Source organism: Oryctolagus cuniculus, chromosome 3, assembly GCF_964237555.1.
Source record: "Oryctolagus cuniculus chromosome 3, mOryCun1.1, whole genome shotgun sequence".
NCBI lineage: Eukaryota > Metazoa > Chordata > Mammalia > Lagomorpha > Leporidae > Oryctolagus > Oryctolagus cuniculus.
The window spans coordinates 56,879,403-56,897,923 of NC_091434.1; the positions used below are offsets into that span (position 1 = coordinate 56,879,403).

The 18,521-nt window shown below is 36.1% G+C and overlaps 1 long non-coding RNA gene across 1 annotated transcript; it reads right to left on the reverse strand.

The window, feature by feature from the left end:
* Nucleotides 1-658: 658 nt before the first annotated feature.
* LOC138848963 (uncharacterized) lies at nucleotides 659-16,471 on the reverse strand. The gene is made up of 2 exons (XR_011387209.1): nucleotides 16,339-16,471; nucleotides 659-1,544 (listed from the first exon to the last, which is right to left on the reverse strand). It is a non-coding gene; the product is annotated as an uncharacterized lncRNA (long non-coding RNA).
* Nucleotides 16,472-18,521: the final 2,050 nt, after the last annotated feature.

An 18,521-nucleotide genomic window follows, 5' to 3' on the forward strand; every position in this document is an offset into this window, starting at 1 on the left:
ATAGAATGCCAGACGCCCTGAACAGCACTCTGGCCTCAGAATCAGCCCTTAAGGCATTTGGATCCAGCTAAAAAGCCCATGAGAGTATTTCAGGCATGGAAAGCCAAGACACTCTGGCAAAAAAAAAAAAAAAAAAAAGGGCCTAAATGAAAGATCTCTGTGAGTGAGATTCCAGCAGAAAGAACGGGCCATCAAAGAAGGAGGTACCTTTCTCTGAAGGGAGGAGAGAACTTCCACTTTGACTATGACTTTGTCTAAATAAGATCCGAGTTGGTGAACTCAAGAGGCTTCCATAGCCTTGGCAGCTCATGACAAGAGCCTTGGGTGATTACTGACATCATAAATAAGAGTGTAAATTGTTAAATCCATAGCAGGAGTCACTGTGCATTACTCCTCATGTAGGATCTCTGTCCTTCATGTGTTGTACTATGTGAATTAACAGTGTAACTAGTACTCAAACAGTATTTTATACTTTGTGCTTCGGTGTGGGTGCAAACTGTTGAAATCTTTACTTAGTATATACTAAATTGATCTTCTGTATATAAAGATAATTGAAAATGAATCTTGATGTGTTTGGGATGGGAGAGGGAGTGGGAGATGGGATGGTTGCAGGTGGGAGGGAGGTTATCGGGGGGAAAAAGCCACTATAATCCAAAAGTTTTACTTTGGAAATTTATATTTATTAAATAATTTTTTTAAAAAGGAAGTCAATCAATTCAGTTGTGTGATATTAAAATGCAATAAAGAGTTTTTGAGATAGTGAGGAGGAATTAGCAAAGGTTGCTATTGAGATTGTTCAAACAATCCTCAGAAAGTCACAAAAAAGTGTGTTTATTTTTGGAACATTAAATAATCTATTAAAGACACATTTGTTTTGCCAAAATTCTGTGCTTTGGGGGTCTGGAACACCTTTCAACACATTGAATTTTTGTCTACCTGTTTGGTTTCCTTAATTTGGAAGTGACAAAAAGAAAAGAGAAAATAATACTGTATAATAAAAGGGGAAAAAAAAGTTTTTCTTGAGCTTCCTGGCTATATCTGATGTTTAGCTAATTTCTATCTTTAACTAACATCTTTGAATCATGATAAATGCTTTGTCTTTGAAATTTTATTTTAAAAACATGTTATTTGATTTATAAATTTAAAATCATCTTTTGAAGACACTAATAATTATAAGATAAACTAAACAAATGACAATGATTGTTGAAAAACACATTTTGGGCTGGTGCCATGGCTCAATAGGCTAATCCTCCGCCTGCGGTGCCTGGGACACTGGGTTCTAGTCCTGGTCGGGGTGCCAGATTCTGTCCCGTTTGCTCCTCTTCCAGGCCAGCTCTCTGCTGTGGCCCGGGAGTGCAGTGGACGATGGCCCAGGTGCTGGGCCCTGTACCCGCATGGGAGACTAGGAGGAAGCACCTGGCTCTGGGCTTCGGATAGGAACAGTGTGCTGGCCACAGCACGCTGGCCACAGCGGCCATTGGAGGGTGAACCAACGACAACGGAAGACCTTTCTCTCTGCCTCTCTCTCTCACTGTCCACTCTGCCTGTAAAAAAAAAAAAAAAAGAAAAGAAAAAAAGAAATAAAAACACATTTCGTTGTTTGATATTAATAGTAGTGAGAAATGCATTTGGAATTACATTTTAGTTGTTTGTAAATGCTATCACAATGTTTCTTCTAACCTGAAAGAAGGAGTTCTGCTACTCCATTAAATTTATTTTCCACATGTAATAGACCCCACCAACCCCACAAAATTTATGCATTAAAATCTAAACCCAGTTTAATAGTATTTGCATTTGTGTCTTTGGGAGGTAATTAGAAAATGAAGTTCACGTCCTTCTAAGTACAATTAGTGCTTTCAATAAAAGCACCAGAGGGCTCCCTCTAACCTTACCCCATATGTCCCAGCAAGAACATAATCCATGAACCAGAAAACAGGCCCTTAATAAACATCAAGCCTACCAGCACCTGAATGTTTGAATTTGTATCCTTTAGAACTGTGGGAAATAAATGTCTCTTGTTTATAATCCACCTAATCTATGGACGTTGGTTACAGTGGTCAGAACAGAGTAGGACATCCAAGAGCTTCCACAAGAAACGTTAGGTACACAGGAAGATGCGTATTGCTAGGTTAGTGACTGTCTTTCTGGAAAGAGACATCATTCTACAACATGGATCTTCATAAATGAATGTTTTCCAAAAAATTTAACTATACTTTTTGCTTATACTTTTTAATGATTGAAAAAGCAGCAGTTTCCACTTTGGTGGTCAGGGAGAGTGGCTTCAAATCTTTTAAAATTTGTTAAAATATTGGATCTGCAAGATGAAATAATGTAAGTCCACTTGAGAACGGTGGTATGGTTATCAACACATAAACAATGACCATGTCTCAGACACTTCCATCCATGAATAGATACCTACTTCTTCAGAAACAACTCTTGTACACTTAATATTGAACCACGAATATTATAGCCAACAGAACGCAAAAGTTCTTTCCTTCCATGATAATGACAACTCATTTAAACTTCAGATGAAAATTATGATTGAACAGCATGTGTACATTTTTTCTCAGAACCAAAATGAATTCATGGTAACCATTTCAATATCACAGCTCTTCTCTGTTTCTCCTCAGTAATCATAATGGATTTCTAGCTTCAGTCATCGTTTAATCAGAGAAACAATTCTTTAGATACTCCTCAGCATAATATAGATCTAGGCTCAATAAACGCAAATTGGGATAAAAACTCATAAATGCTGGTGTTTGTTAGTGTGATGAAATGGGAAAATACACTTTTTAAAAGCAGCACAAATTGCTACTCATGCTGATATAACTTTACTGAGTTGTCAAACACCAAAAAACATGGGATTACACTAGCTCTGCTTACATGCTAATATTCTGATAATAAATGCTGTAGATAACAATAGACTATGAAAATGTTGAAACAAATTACATAAATATAAGCATTATCACCTCATAATTATTTATTTGGTTTTCATTCATAAATGTATATGTAGTGACTAATATAGTAATGTAATGCAATAAAGAGCAAATGAATTAAAATAATGTGGCTGAGAGTGAGAACACTACTTTTTTTCTATCCTATAGAGATTATCAATGAATATTATGGTTTCATGTCAAAACATTTTTAAGCTATGCAAGTTACATGTCCATTAACAAATAAATTATAGCTGCCAGGTTCGCAGAGATGTGCCATAAAATAAATGGTTGATTATGACGAAGTTTTGCCTTTTAGAATTCTTAGAGCTTTCAAGAATTTCAACTGAAGCAGATAACTGTCAAATAAAATTTCAACTCTCATAAGCATATTTTAAATATTATAATTTTGTTCTTATTCTTGGGCTCTGAGAATTACCAGCATCTCTCTTCACTATGATATATGGTTCATTTTTATTTGATAGCTGTCAGGTAATGTATAAATCCATCAGAGACATTTATGATATTTCAGTTAGAGAACTAGGCATTAAGTTAATATTTTGCCTCCCCTCACAACATAGAAAAATTGGCTCCTTTCCCAAAATAACATTTAATACAAGTGCACATAAAATATATAAATTGGGGATGCCATTGTGGTGTAGCATGTAAAGCCACCACCTCAGACACTGGCATCCCATAAGAGCACAGGAATGCGTCCCAGATACTCCACTTATAATCCTCTTCCTTTATAATGTGCCTGGGTGAGCAGCAGAAGGTGACCCTAGTGCTTAGGCCACTGCACATATGTGTGAGACCTGGGGAAAACTTCAGGTTCCTAGCTTCAGACTGGCACAGCCCCAGATGCTGTGGCCATGTGCGGAATGAACCAGAGGATGGAAGATCTCCCTCTCTTTCTCTCTGTGACTCTGACTTCCAAATAAATAATCTTCTAAGAAATGTAACTTATATGTTACTTGTTAGTTTTTGAAGATATGCAGACTTGTTCATTTTCACAAACGTGTCAATAAGCATTGTGCTCTACAGTATAAAAGAGATTGATAAATAAAATACACTAAGTGGCTTCAAAGATTTTTTAATCTACCTAATCAATAAAATGGGTCACCAATAGTAGTAACACAATGTAAAATGGGAATATGCAAAAGAGATTTTTACTTGAGGGCTTGAAAAAGTATTAAGAAGAGGTAATAAGATAGAACTTTAAAATATACAGGGATCTATTTTGGATAAAATGTCACCAGGTTAATTGAACAATATGAAAAGAGAAATAGAAATGAGAAACTACATATCATCAGTAGAGAATAATAATATAATAACTTAGTTGGATAAGTTCAGTGCATAATTATGAGACAAACATAGAAAAATATCAAATATCCTTTATTTTTCAGAATGAAAGATTTGGAGATTATATTGTAGATAATAAGAATTCATTGCGACTGGTATATGTTTTTTTTTTTTTTCCCTAGGGCATACATACACTTTGTGGTGATAGTATGCCTTTAAGAGCAATAACCTGGTGGTACAGGAAAAGGCATCTTGGAACAACAAATAAGCTGAGTTGGAGATACAGACACATATATGAGGACCACCCATCCAGGTGCTATATAATTACTTTGGATTGATATTTTCAGCGAACTTCAGAAATATATATACCTATTAAAGATGAGAGTATAAGAAAATTGAGAAATTAAAAGACCAAACTGTTTAGAGAAGAAACTTATTCAACTAAGGAAGAGAGCAGATTAGGATTCAGTGTTTTCCCAGAGCTACATTTGGACCATATGCTAACACTTCAGGCACTTATCTGCTATAAAATTGACTTTCCCAAATTAACTCACATGAAAATGCTTTATTGAATTTAGTTTCGGGGAGAAAAGTGTATTTTATGATTCCTATCAAACATCTGGCTTAAATTCTCAGACATATCCTTAATTATAGCACATTATAAGCTATTTCACCTCGAAATTAATAGATATTGTATGTCTTTGGAAACGTACTAAATTCTTACCAAAATGGTTTTTGCTAAATACTCACATTGCTCAATTATTCTTGACTCTGCAGATAACTTCACATATGTCTTCTATTTTATATTCATTCTATGGGATGAGAATTTTGCTCTTGCCTTTTAGTGTGACACTGATCTTAGGAACACTGATATTTCAGTGGTGTTCATTCTAAAATATTGGTAAAGTTTTATTGTCTTGTCACCATTGAGCTACTTGTCAACAACTGGCTTTGTTGTTGCTAATATTTTATTATCCTTATCATCCATAAAGAAATCTTAAGCATCTGAGCTATCATTTCTTGGTAAGAAATTGCTGCAGTGTTCCTATATTTTTCAAATAAATAGTTATTAAAAATCATTCTGGGGCAGGCATTTGCCCTAACAATTGATATGCCTGTGTTCAATATTGAATAGATGGATTTGGTACCTGGCTCTGGCTTCTGAATCCAGCTTCCTGATAATGTAGACCCTGAGAGGCAGCAGTGATGGTTGAAGTAACTGGGTTCCTGTCACAGATGTTGGAGACCTAGATGGTGTTCCTACCTCCTAGCTTCAGCCTGGCCCAAACCCAGCTGTTGCAAGCATTTGAGGTGTGAACTGCAGAAAGGAGCTCTGCCTATTTCTTTCTATCAAATACATGCAAACATAAATTTATAATTTTTAAAGAAAGAAAAATAATAAATTCTTTCTTAATCCTAATCTCCTAAGAAATGAAGCCAGTAAGCACATCCTGTGCAGTACAAACCAAGAGCGGCATAAATAAACAAAAAAGAGAAATGAGTTAGATAAGGCACAAAGCACCTGGGGGCACACTATCTAGTTGGAAACAGCCTCCCAGGAAAACACAGTGAGTGGTTTTGTACTTAGTGCATGGTCAGATATTCTATACACTTGTGTATGTGTATCTATTTTGTTCTATTAGTCCATAATAAAAGTTCTGTAAAAAATCTCATAATTTTGTATTTGTATATTTCTCCTTTTAGGTGTCTCAATTGCCTGTAATATATCTGAACCCATATTGCTGGTTGCATGCATATTTGGAAGTTGTTAATATCCCTGGAGAATTGAATCTTTTCTCATTAAAAGTATCCTGACTGTACTCGTGTTCCCTGCCTGAAAGCTCCCCTAAGGCTGACCTCGTCTTGCCCAACTGGTTTCCCTTTTCTCTTGAATCTTGAACCCCTGCAAATCCTTTCTGCTGTGGTACCTCTCAGTGCCTTCAAGAAATTTTTAATTTTTTAAGTAATTTTTGAGGTTTTTAACTTGTTCTCAACACGAACTTTGGTTCATAACAACTTATTTCTAAAAATGGGACCGGTCAGACAGCTTATCCCTAAAAAGCAGATAAAATTTTAAAAATTTAAAAAAAAAAAAACAAAATAACACTAATTGAACAAGGTTTTAGAAATTGTAGAATTATAATGCAAGCACAAATAATTCTAAAATATAGTAAAATAATTTAAGTATAAAAATTCAATAATTTCTTAAATGTTCAGTATTGTTTGGCTAAAAATTTGAAAACTATTAAAATAAAATTTCCATAGATTTTGGCTCTATGGTATATTTTTTTTTTACTCTTAATTTATTTATTTATTTTTTTATGATTTTTTTATTTTTTTTAACTTTTATTTAATGAATATAAATCTCCAAAGTACGATTTATGGATTACAATGGCTTCCCCCCCATACCGTCCCTCCCACCCACAACCCTCCCCTTTCCCACTCCCTCTCCCCTTCCATTCACATCAAGATTCATTTTCGATTATCTTAACATACAGAAGATCAGCTTAGTATACATTAAGTAAGGATTTCAACAGTTTGCTCCCACACAGAAACATAAAGTGAAAAATAATAGATGATTTTTTTTTAAAATGATGATGAAATCAGAGCAGACCTATTGTCATGTTTAATCCCAGTGAGGGTCAAGTTGGGAATTGATAATTTCTTTTTTTTTTTTTTTACAGAAGATCAGTTTAGTATACATTAAGTAAAGATTTCAACAGTTTGCACCCCCATAGAAACACAAAGTGAAATATATTGTTTGAGTACTCATTATAGCATTAAATCTCAATGCACAGCACATTAAGGACAGAGATCCTACATGAGGAGTAAGTGCACAGTGACTCCTGTTGTTGACTTTACCAATTGACACTCCTGTCTATGGCATCAGTAATCTCCCTATGCTCCAGTCATGAGTTTCCAAGGCTATGGAAGCCCTCTGCGTTCTCCGACTCTTATCTTGTTTAGACAAGGTCATAGTCAAAGTGGAGGTTCTCTCCTCCCTTCAGAGAAAGGTACCTCCTTCTTTGAAGACCTGTTCTTTCCACTGGGATCTCACTCACAGAGATTTTTTGCCAGAGTGTCTTGGCTTTCCATGCCTGATATACTCTCATGGGCTTTTCAGCCAGATCCGAGTGCCTTTAGGGCTGATTCTGAGGCCAGAGTGCTATTTAGGACATCTGCCATTCTATGAGTCTGCTGAGTATCTCAATTCCCATGTTGGATCACTCTCCCCTTTATTTATTCTATCGGTTAGTGTAAGCAGGTACTAGTCTTGTTTATGTGCTCCCTTTGACACTTAGTCCTTTCATTATGATCAATTGTGAACTGAAATTGATCACTTGGACTAGTGAGATGGCATTGGTACATGCCACCTTGATGGGATTGAATTGGAATCCCCTGGTATGTTTCTAACTCTACCATTTGGGGCAAGTCAGCTTGAGCATGTCCCAAATTATGCATCTCTTCCCTCTCTTATTCCCACTCTTATGTTTAACAGGGATCACATTTCAGTTAATTTTCAACACTTAAGAATAACTGTGTATTAATTTAGTTTTATTTTCCTTCAAAAAAGAAAAATGAGTCCAGAAGACTCATATAAAAACTTAGAGCTCTTTAATCACTGCTTCTGAGTCATTAAACTTTCTTGAAAAAGGGGATAATAAATTATTTCTTAGATAACTACCGTCATCTCATTTGATATTTGTAAGATTTTCACTTCATTAGCTATATAAGAAAACAAACGTATCAATTTATTCATATATATATATATTAAATAGTAAAAAAGAATAGACACATAGTGCCACATACACTAGAAGATACAATTTGAGTTATCTGTACCCCCATGTTCACTGCAGCAGAATTCACAATAGCTAAGACATGGAATCAACCCAAGTGTTCGTCAATTGTTGACTAGATAAAGAAATCATGGTATATATACACTATGGAATACTACTCAGTTGTAAAAAACAAAACAACAAAAAAAAATGAAGTTTTGTCTTTTGCAACAAGATGGATGCAACGGGCCGGCGCCGTAGCTCACTTGGTTAATCCTCCGCCTGCGGCACCTGCACCGGCATCCCATACAGGTGCCAGGTTCTAGTCCAAGTTGCTCTTCTTCCAGTCCAGCTCTCTGCTGTGGCCCTAGAGGGCATTGGAGAATGGCCCAAATGCTTGGTCCCTGCACCCACATGGGAGACCAGGAGGAAGCATCTGGCTCCTGGCTTCGGATTGGTGAAGCGGCAGCCTTGGTGGCCATTTGGGGAGTGAACCAACAGAAGGAAGACCTCTCTCTCTCTCTCTCTCTCTCTCTCTGTTTCCCTCTCTCTCTCTTTCTCTCTCACTGTCTGTAACTCTACCTGTCAAATAAAAAAAAAAAAAGATGGATGCAACTGGAAACTATCATATTATTGAAATAAGCCAGTCCCCAAAAGACAGATATTATATGCTTTCCCTGATTCAAGGTAGCTACTAGAATATGTAAAATGTGGTGTTATTGGAATGAATGCACATTTTGATATTCAGTGATTGTCTGTGTCTTCCACTGAGGAACAGTGTTGTTTTTTTCATATTATATGTTGAACTCTTCTACTTCATGTAGTGTTTATGATCATTAAATAAACTGAAAATGGATCTTTGTAAAAATTAACAATGGGAACAGGAGAGGGAGAAGGAAGAAGGGTTGGTGAGTGGGTGGGAGGGAGGTTAGGGTGGGAATTATCACTATGTTCCTGAATCTGTTTATATGAAATACATGAAACTTGTATAACTTAAATAAAATTTTAAAAAGCAGAAACATGAAAAAAATACAATTGCCCACAGGCCCAGAAGATTCATTACACACACACATATATATATGTGTGTGTGTGTGTGTGTGTGTGTGTGTGTGTGTGTTTTATATATATATGATTACAGAAGGTCAGAGAGGCAAAATATAATTTTAAGGGCCAATAAACTCTATACCTCCCGCATAGATCACAATCAGGCAACACCTTGCTGAACAGATGGCCTGCAGTGGTGTGCAATGATGTGCTCAAATGCTCCCTCATTTTCTAGGTCTATGATCTAGCAATGGAAGTAGCACATTTGCACAATACTTCTTAGTGCCCAGAACATTACTACTGCTTTGGGTCTCCCCTTATAATTTGAATACCTTAGATAAAAACTGATTATTATATAGTTTTTAGTGTGAAGAATGTAATGTGGACGTCTCATTATATAATGCAAGAATAAAATATTAAATTCTTTTGTGTTTAATATATTAAAAGTATTTTGTGGCGCCGGCACTGTGGCATAGCAGGTAAATCCACCATCTGCAGTGCCAGCAACCCATATGGGTGCCAGTTCAAGACCTGGCTGCTCCACTTCCAATCAAGTTCTCTAAGACCTACATAAGCAGTAGAAGATGGCCCAAGTGTTTGGCCCCTGTACCTGTGTGGAAGACCTGGAAGAAGCTCCTGGCTCCTGCTGGCCATCTGAGGAGTTAAGTAGCAGATGGAAGATATCTCTCTCTCTCTCTGCCTCTGCCTCTCTGTAACTCTGTCTTTCAAATAATCTTTAAAAATAAATAAATAAATAAAAGTATTTTATAATAGATCTTAAAATATAAAAATATATTATCAAAGAAATACAGAGATTAATGATTATACTTCCATGAACATGGTGTCACAGAGGTGGATAGGTAATAAAACACTATCTAATAAATCCAGTACAGAGTGTAACAAAACACAAACATTTGTTTTCCCTTAGTTCTGGCACTGTGAAAAATTTTGTGAATATTTATCTATACTTACATATCTTCACTATCACCAAAAAAAAGTTTTAGAGTGAAGAAATAAAAATTAAAAAATAATATGTAAAGTTGCATACAAAGATAGGCCTTAAATTTTGGCCATGATTAGTAAATTAGAAAAAAGAAAAAACTCAAGGGGTCACTCTTTCTAATAGCACATTGGTCCAGGCAAATGATCTGTCTAGACTATTAGCAATAGGCAAAGAACTACTATTCCAGACTTATATTAAAGGAACAGCAAGGCACTACAGTTCAATTACAAATATATGCACATGAACACAGGGAAAACAAAACTGAGCTGTAACGTCTAATGCTGTGGATCCAAATATTAGCAAAGTAATATTGCCCTGTGTGAGTCAAAAGGAAAAGTAACATAAGCTTAAACAAAATTCCCCTAAGTGACAGAGAAATAGAACTATGGAAACAATAATGAAAGGCATCAAGTGTATGGGCTAGTTAAAAATGTTGACCTAAATAATACAATTTTAAGATTAAAATTTGACAGTGTCAATCATCTTAATGTTCACAATATTGTTAGCTGTCTTTCTGTGGCATGGGTGCAGATGGGAGAATGTTGCTATGAAGAAGCATAGAACAGGGCAAGGGACAGTAAACAAAAGAATCATATAGCTTGTCAAAATACCAAAGACTTACATTAAGAGCAGATAAATTACGCAGAGGAAGAGCCAAATGACTAATCCCTGCACCAATATTTTCTTTTTTACCTCACATTAAGTCTGAATAGATCAAAACAAAAAATCCAAAGGAGTTAGTCTTCGAGAATTTACCAATCATCTTTCTTAGATTTTAATCTCTAATCTTATAATACCCTTCTGAAATATCCAATGCCTTTTGAGTAAACTGAACAACAGGTCCAAATTATATATGAAGAGAGAATACAGTTTTTCTGAATGATGCGAACCCACATTGTTGTCCCTTTACTGAAAAATATCCCATAACATACACCATTCCTTTTCAAACAACTGTTATTTGTATTTTCCTTAGACATTGGGGTGGAAAGGTAATTTAAAAAAATATGTTGTCACTCTAGAGAAATGTATATTTACACAGTGAAACACAGATATTCACACTTCAACTGAAAGGATTGAATCTATTATGTAATTTCAGAGGCAGAAACACATTATTAAGAGATTCTTTTGTGTTTTTTATCCTGGTCTACAAATGCATAAGATTGTGACCAACACATGGAGCTTGTAGATCTGCATTTCTCCTCATTTTTTTATATTTTACAAATTGTGCAAATTTGTGAAGTATCTTGCTTAATTCCTGAAGAGTTGGTGTTGAAACCCTTTTGCTTTTAGCAAGATGCTATTTCTATCTCTAATTACTCATCCAAGAAAGAAACATCTGTTGTTGCTCATTACCATTTTCTTCTCATTTCCTTATAGCCTTTATGTATTTTGAAAGTATCTTGGATTGTGTTATTACATTCCTCTAATATTTCTGATAGAACTGAATAAAACTCTATAAAAAGCCAATCAGAACTGTACCATACTGCATCTAGAGACAAAGAGCAGTGATCTTGCCCTCATTAATTTTCTTTTTCTCTTTTGATTCACATAATTATTTATAATTCAGTTGTAATTCAAAAATTCAGTTGCAATATTAAGATTTCAGAAATTAAACCTTAATGTAGGAGACAAGAAATAAAGTCTCCTCTTTTAGCTGCAGCATTGGTAGACTTTTTTTTTAAGGCAGACTTAGACAGTGAGAGAGAGAGAGACAGAGAGAAAGGTCTTCCTTCCGTTGGTTCACCCCCCAAATGGCTGCCATAGCTGGCGTGCTGCACCGATCCAAAGCCAGGAGCCAGGTGCCTCCTCCTGGTCTCCCATGCGGGTGCAGGGGCCCATCCTCCACTGCCTTCCCGGGTCACAGCAGAGAGCTGGACTGGAAGAGGAGCAACTGAGACAGAATCCAGCACCCTAACAGGGACTAGAACCTGGGGTGCCGGCGCCGCAGGTGGAGGATTAGCCAAGTGAGCCATGGCGCCGGCCAATTGGTAGACTTATTACTTAGATTTATTACAAGTTCTGTGATTTTACTCCTGAAAGAAGAATTTAGTCCTATTAATGAAGACTTCATTATTCCATTTTAACAGACTATTGTTGGGAAAAATGTACTAAAGAAATATTTAAAATAATACTTTTCACAATAATTCCATATTATAATACAAGGCCAATTCCATAAAACATGGCAATAGAATATAGATCAATCATTATCTCTTGGCTATATATCTATTTTATTTGTTCTAATGGCTTCTTTAGGTAATAGTGATTAGAATTTCCAAAGTATTTTTCTGATCTTTTCTCATTCTGCAGAAAATAATAGTGGCTTTCCATTGGTTGACATTTAAGAATCCCCATATCTTAGCCTTGACATATTTATCAATTCTGTCTTCTCCCATTTCTTTTTTTTATTTTTTTTTTTATTTTTTGACAGGCAGAGTGGATGAGAGAGACAGAGAGAAAGGTCTTCCTTTTTTCCATTGGTTCACCCCTCAATGGCCACTGCGGCCGATGCACCACACTGATCCGTAGCCAAAAGCCAGGTGTTTCTCCTGGTCTCCCTTGTGGGTGTAGGGTCCAAACACTTGGGCCATCCTCCACTAGGCAGAGAGGTGGACTGGAAGAGGAGTGACCGGGACAGAATCTGGCGCCCCAACCAGGACTAGAACCCAGGGTGCCGGTGCTGCAGGCAGAGGATTAGCCTATTGAACCGCGGCGCCAGCCCGTCTTCTCCCATTTCTTTATGGACATTTTTCCCTCAAATCCATGTGATTGCTATCTATTAGTTGTCCTTCATATGCACCATATAGATTATTTCATCTGCTTTTTATATTGAATTGCTTTGTTGAAGAACAATTTACATACATACACAGATAATGCATGTACAATGCCTCAAACTTAAACATATATATATAGATAGATATATCCACAAAAATCATCCCACCAGTGGGAATAAAGAACCTTTCTTCTGCCCCAGAAAGTCCAGTTGTTTCCATCCTGCAGCCATTGCTCTGATTTCTATCATAATATATTAGACTGCCTATGCTTAAGCTTCCTGTAAGGGGAATCATACTATATACAAAAGATATTCACAAGCTTAATGGAAAATGTGCATTGCTGCTCAATTTCATGTCTCCATGAACTTTCTGAGGGACACTCATATACCATTTGGTGTCTATTTTCTTCTACCTAACAATGTTCTTCAGAAAGAACTATGTCATTAGTAGTTGAGTCTGTGAAATATTGAGTTCTATTTTATTGAATAAACACAAAACAATAAGCTTATTAAATTCTGTATTTGATGGGAATTTGGATTTTTTTAAATTAGAGATTTTATTAGTAAAAGTATTACAAACATGCATGTTTCATCCAGATTTTGATCCACATTATTGACAAAATAAAATGTGTTCTTTTTACTTCACAATAGCCTTCATTTAAAGTTAACTTTAAAAGTTTGCTTTTCCTGAGAATCCTAGAACAATGTGGTCTCATCCTATCTGTACTGTTGAAATAATTTATTAAGAAGTTGTATCAGTGTGCTCTGTTTTATTAGTTATCTTTAGGACATTATGCACATGCCATGTAATGATAAACATTTCTAAATCTCTGAGAAAAAAATTAAAAATCTATTCCTCTTTTAGGCCAGCATTTAGCATATTTTTGCTCAAAAATTGTGGTGCTAAAATGGAGAAAAATCATTGTAGCAGTCAGAGATGAAACACAAATGTTATACTCAAGAGCCACAGGATCAGTAAGCCCTACAGTTATAAAAATCCTTACTGAATTCTAGGCAGGAGGGGCAGGACAGAACATCTCACATGTAAGCTGGGAAGCTACTCTAATGTTTTATTCCAGTTTGGGGTGAGAGCTAGACGTTAATGTAGATATGGCAGAAGCAGAGTGCTTCCTGAGGAGAGAGGCACAAGCACGAATTTGTCAGGTAAGCAAGGAAGTGACCCACTCAATATTGGAGGGCTTCAAACATATTTTGGTTCCTCTCAAAATACTTATTCTGTAAATCCTGAAATTGTAGCAATGCAGAAAGGGAAAATAAGGATATATTTTCAATGAGCTCAGTGTTGTAGGGAGAGACATGAAAAGTCTCTCTCTCTTTCTTCTCTCCTCTCCTTTCTTCTCTCTCTGCCTCCAACCCCCCCAAAAAAGTACATTAATAAATAAGACCCAGCTATATGCTACATATAAAAAACTTTAAGAACATGCACAGATTAAAAGTAACAAGAGGGAATAAGAGTTTTATGCAAATGGAACCCAAAAGAAAGCAAGGATAGTGTATTTCTATCACATAAAAGAGATTTTAAATCAAAACAAGTAAAAAGTAACAAGGAAGATCATTATATAAGAATAAAAGGTTAAGTCCAGTAAGAAGAAATAGCAATGGTGAATATACATGCACCCAATACCAGAACACTCAAATCATAAGGTAAATATTAATAGATCTAAGGAAAGAGATAGACATCAATGCAAATAGTCAGGGACTTTACCATTCCACTTTCAGAAATGAACTGTTCATCCAGACAGAAAATGAACAAAGAAACAGCAGTGTTAAACTGGAACTTAGATCAGCTGACTCTAACAGGCATTTATAGAACATTCTATCCAAAGCTGTAGAATACATAGCTTTCTCAGCACTACATGGCATTTGCTCTATGACAGATCATATGACTGTCACAAGGCAAATTTCAATAAATTTTTAAGGTAGGAATCATAAAAATTATTGTTACTAATATAATCAAAAGCAATAACAAAAAATTGCAGTCTATTTAAATATATGGTAATTAAGCAATTTACTCTGGAAAAACCAATGTTAAAAGAAGAAATTCAGCAGATATTTAAATTTCTTGAAAGGAATGAAAAGGAAACACAGCTTACCAAAACCTATAGGACACAGAAAAATTAGGGAAGTTTATAGCAATTAAGGTCTGCACCACAAAGCAGAAAGTCTATAAAGAAACTTGCTGTGTACCTCAAAGAACCAGGAAAAAAAATCAAATCCCAAATTAGTACAGAAAAGAAATAACAAACTCAGAGCATAAAAAAGAAATAGACATGTATATACCCTATGTGTGTGTGTGTGTGCATATATATATATATATATAGTCAATGAAATGAAGAGATGATTACTTGAAGACATAAAAATTTCCAAACCCTTAATCATATCAACTCAGAAAAAGGAGAGGCTTAAAAACATAAAAAAAGATAAAATGGGAGAAATTTAGACTCATACCACAAACACAGAGGTTGTTAGAGAGTATTATAAACAACTAAATGGTAGCAAATTTGATGACCTATAAGAAATTGAAAATTTCCTGGACACACACCCCTTGATTTAAGAAGAAATAGAACAACTCAACAGAAAAGTAACAAGTAGGAAGATTGAGTCAGTAATATAAAGCCTCCTATCAAAGAAAAGGCCAGGATCAGAAGCCTTCCTTACTGAATTACTCCAAGATTTCCTTTAAATGAATAACAATACTTCTTAAATTATCTAAAAGAAAAGAAGAAGATGATGGTGATAAGGGAGTTCTTTCAAATTTATTCAGTAAGGCCGGCATAACCTTGATACCAAAACCAGACAAGGACACAATAAGAAAACTACAAGCTAGTATTTTTGATGAGCAAAACACAACCCAATTAATACCAAAACATTATTTACAATGATCAACTGGGATTCAATCCAAGGATGCAAGGATGGTTTAACATACACAAATCAATAAATGTAATAAATACACCACATCACAGAATGAAGAACAAATATGAAATGATTCAGAAGATGCAGAAAAGACATTTGATGAAAGTCAACATTGCTTCAAGTTTAAACACACTGAAACTATTAGGTGTAAAAACAATGTACCTCAACACACTACAGATTATATATAATAAACCAAAATAACATCTTAAAGAATGGGGAAAAGCTGAAGGCTTTCTCTGTAAGATCTGAAACATGACAAGGATGCCCACTGTTATCATTTTTATTCAAAACAATACTCAAAGTCCTAGCCAGAAAAATTAGTCAGGAGAAAGAAATAAAATGTACCCAAATCAGAAAGAGGAAGTCAAATTATTGCTGTTTGCAGATGACATGATCTGACAGAAAACTCAAAAAACTCTACAAAAATCTGTTAGAACTAACAAATTCAGCAGTTATACAATACAAAGTCAATGTGCAAATATGTTACGTAACAACAGTGAATTGTATGATAGAAGTCAAGAAAGCAATCTCATTTCTAATACCTATAAAAATAAAATACTTGGTGATAAATCTTACCAAAGAGGAGTGCCGGATGCTCGCCCATGAGAATCCAGCGTAGTAAAGACATGATCGCTGCTTGCTCGGTTCTCATGGAACTTTATTCATCCAGATGCAAGGCGAAAGAAAAGAAGCCAAGCCCTCATCCCCCTACGCAATCCTATCCACATTATATACCCTAGGTTCCCCTAGCAGGATGATCCCAGCCAATGGCTAGTCTGTTCACATGCAGTCCATGCAGGCACAGTCCAATCAAGTCGAAGGGCACATAGTGCCTCAGGTCGAAAGTTCATCTTGCTCCGTCGGGGTTGTTTGTGTCTTCAGGACATCCTGTGGTTAGCACTTCCTTGATTTGTTTTTCTCAGCAGCCAGCACTTCCTTAACTTGTTTTGCACAAGTTGTTACAACAGGCCATGCAAACAGCAAAGTGAGGAAGTTCCCACAGGTGGCCAGCCTGCGGTTCCCCACAAGAAGAAAGATCTCTACAATGAAAATTATGAATCCTTGATGAAAGAAATTTAAAAAAAAACTAAAGTAAAATGTCCCACGTTCAGGGATTGGAAGAATCAGTATCATTAAAATAACCATAACACCCAAAGCAATTTATAGATTCAATGCAATTGCTATCAAAATACCAGTCATATTTTTTCATAGCACTAGGAAAAAAGCTCATAAAATTTATCTGTGTAAGGGGTGGGCATTGTGGCCACATGAGGATAAGTCACCACTTAAAACACCTGCATCCCCTACCAGAGTGCCAGTTTAGGTTCTGACTTCTCCTCTCCTATCCAGTTTCCTGCTATTATGTCCTAAAAGGCAGCAGCAGATGGTGTTCAAGTGCTTGGGCCCCTGCCTCACACATAGGAGACCTAGATGAGTCCTAGGTTGCTGGTTTTAGCCAGATCCAAATCTGTATAATTCAGGCCTTTGTGGAATGAATCTAAAGAAGGAAAATCAAACTCCCCTCATGTCTCTGCCTCTCAGTCACACAATTAGATGAAACAAATATAGTTTTTTAAAATAAAATAAAATTATCATGGAACCACAAAGACCCCAAGTAGTCAAAGCAATCTTGAGAAAAGGAACAATGAAGAGTCATTATACTATCTGAATAAAATATATTACAAAGCCATAGCAATTTAAAAAACATGATATTGACATAAAAACAGATTGATTGACCAATAGAACAGACTCTGGAAGCAAAACCACACTCTACAGCCAACCGACCTTTTACAAAGGTGCAGTGACATGTACTGAATAAAGGATAGCCTCTTCAATAAATGGTGGTGAAGTATTTGCATATCTACAAGTGGAAGAATGAAACTGGACCCATTTCTTCCACCATGTACAAAAACCAACCCAAAACGGATTAAAGATCTAAAAATGAGACCTGAAACTTTGAAACTACTAGAATAAAACATTAGAAAAACATTTCAGGACATTGGAATGGGCAAGGATTTTCTGAATCAGACTCAAAAAGCAAAAATAGCCAAATGAGATTTCATGACACTAAAGAGCTTCTGCACAGCAAAAGAAAAAAATCCAAGTGAAAAAGATAATCTACAAATGGGAGAAAATATTTATTTGTTATATATCTGACAAGAGGTTAACAACCAGAATATATGAGGAATTCAATTCCATAGCAAACAGTAACTAAATAATCCAACCTAAAAATGAACACTAGAGGAAACACACCAAGAACAGCAGAGCCAGTCCATGTCCTCAGCCAAAAAGCAATTAATTGGACCTGGAGAGGAAATCACCAGCCCTGGCAGACCAAGTGAAAGGGGAATCCACAGGTTCACAGAGCTGCAGATAGCAGCAGGAGAGAGTGCTTGGTGAACTGCTTTTGAAAAAAAAAATGAACAAATAGGGAGGTGGTGCACCTCCCTCTCCCCTCCCCTAACACTGCAAGGACTGAGAAGCCATTCTGCTCTTTGGTTTGTTTATTTTTTGGAGGCAGGCAGGTGGTTGCTGCCCCTGCCTCCTATGCAGGCACCCAGCAATAGTGGGGATCCCTTCACCCCCAGCCAAACAGTGAGGGACACAGCAATTTAGAAGAATTCCTTGCCCTTTCACACAAGCTGTATGGCAAGGAGAAGCCTCGCCTATTAGCTTATATGTATGCACCACCACTGAGAATTGAGCTGGGCTCCAGTAGGCAGGGACTCCATGCAAAAACCTGCAACCCACAGATCTAT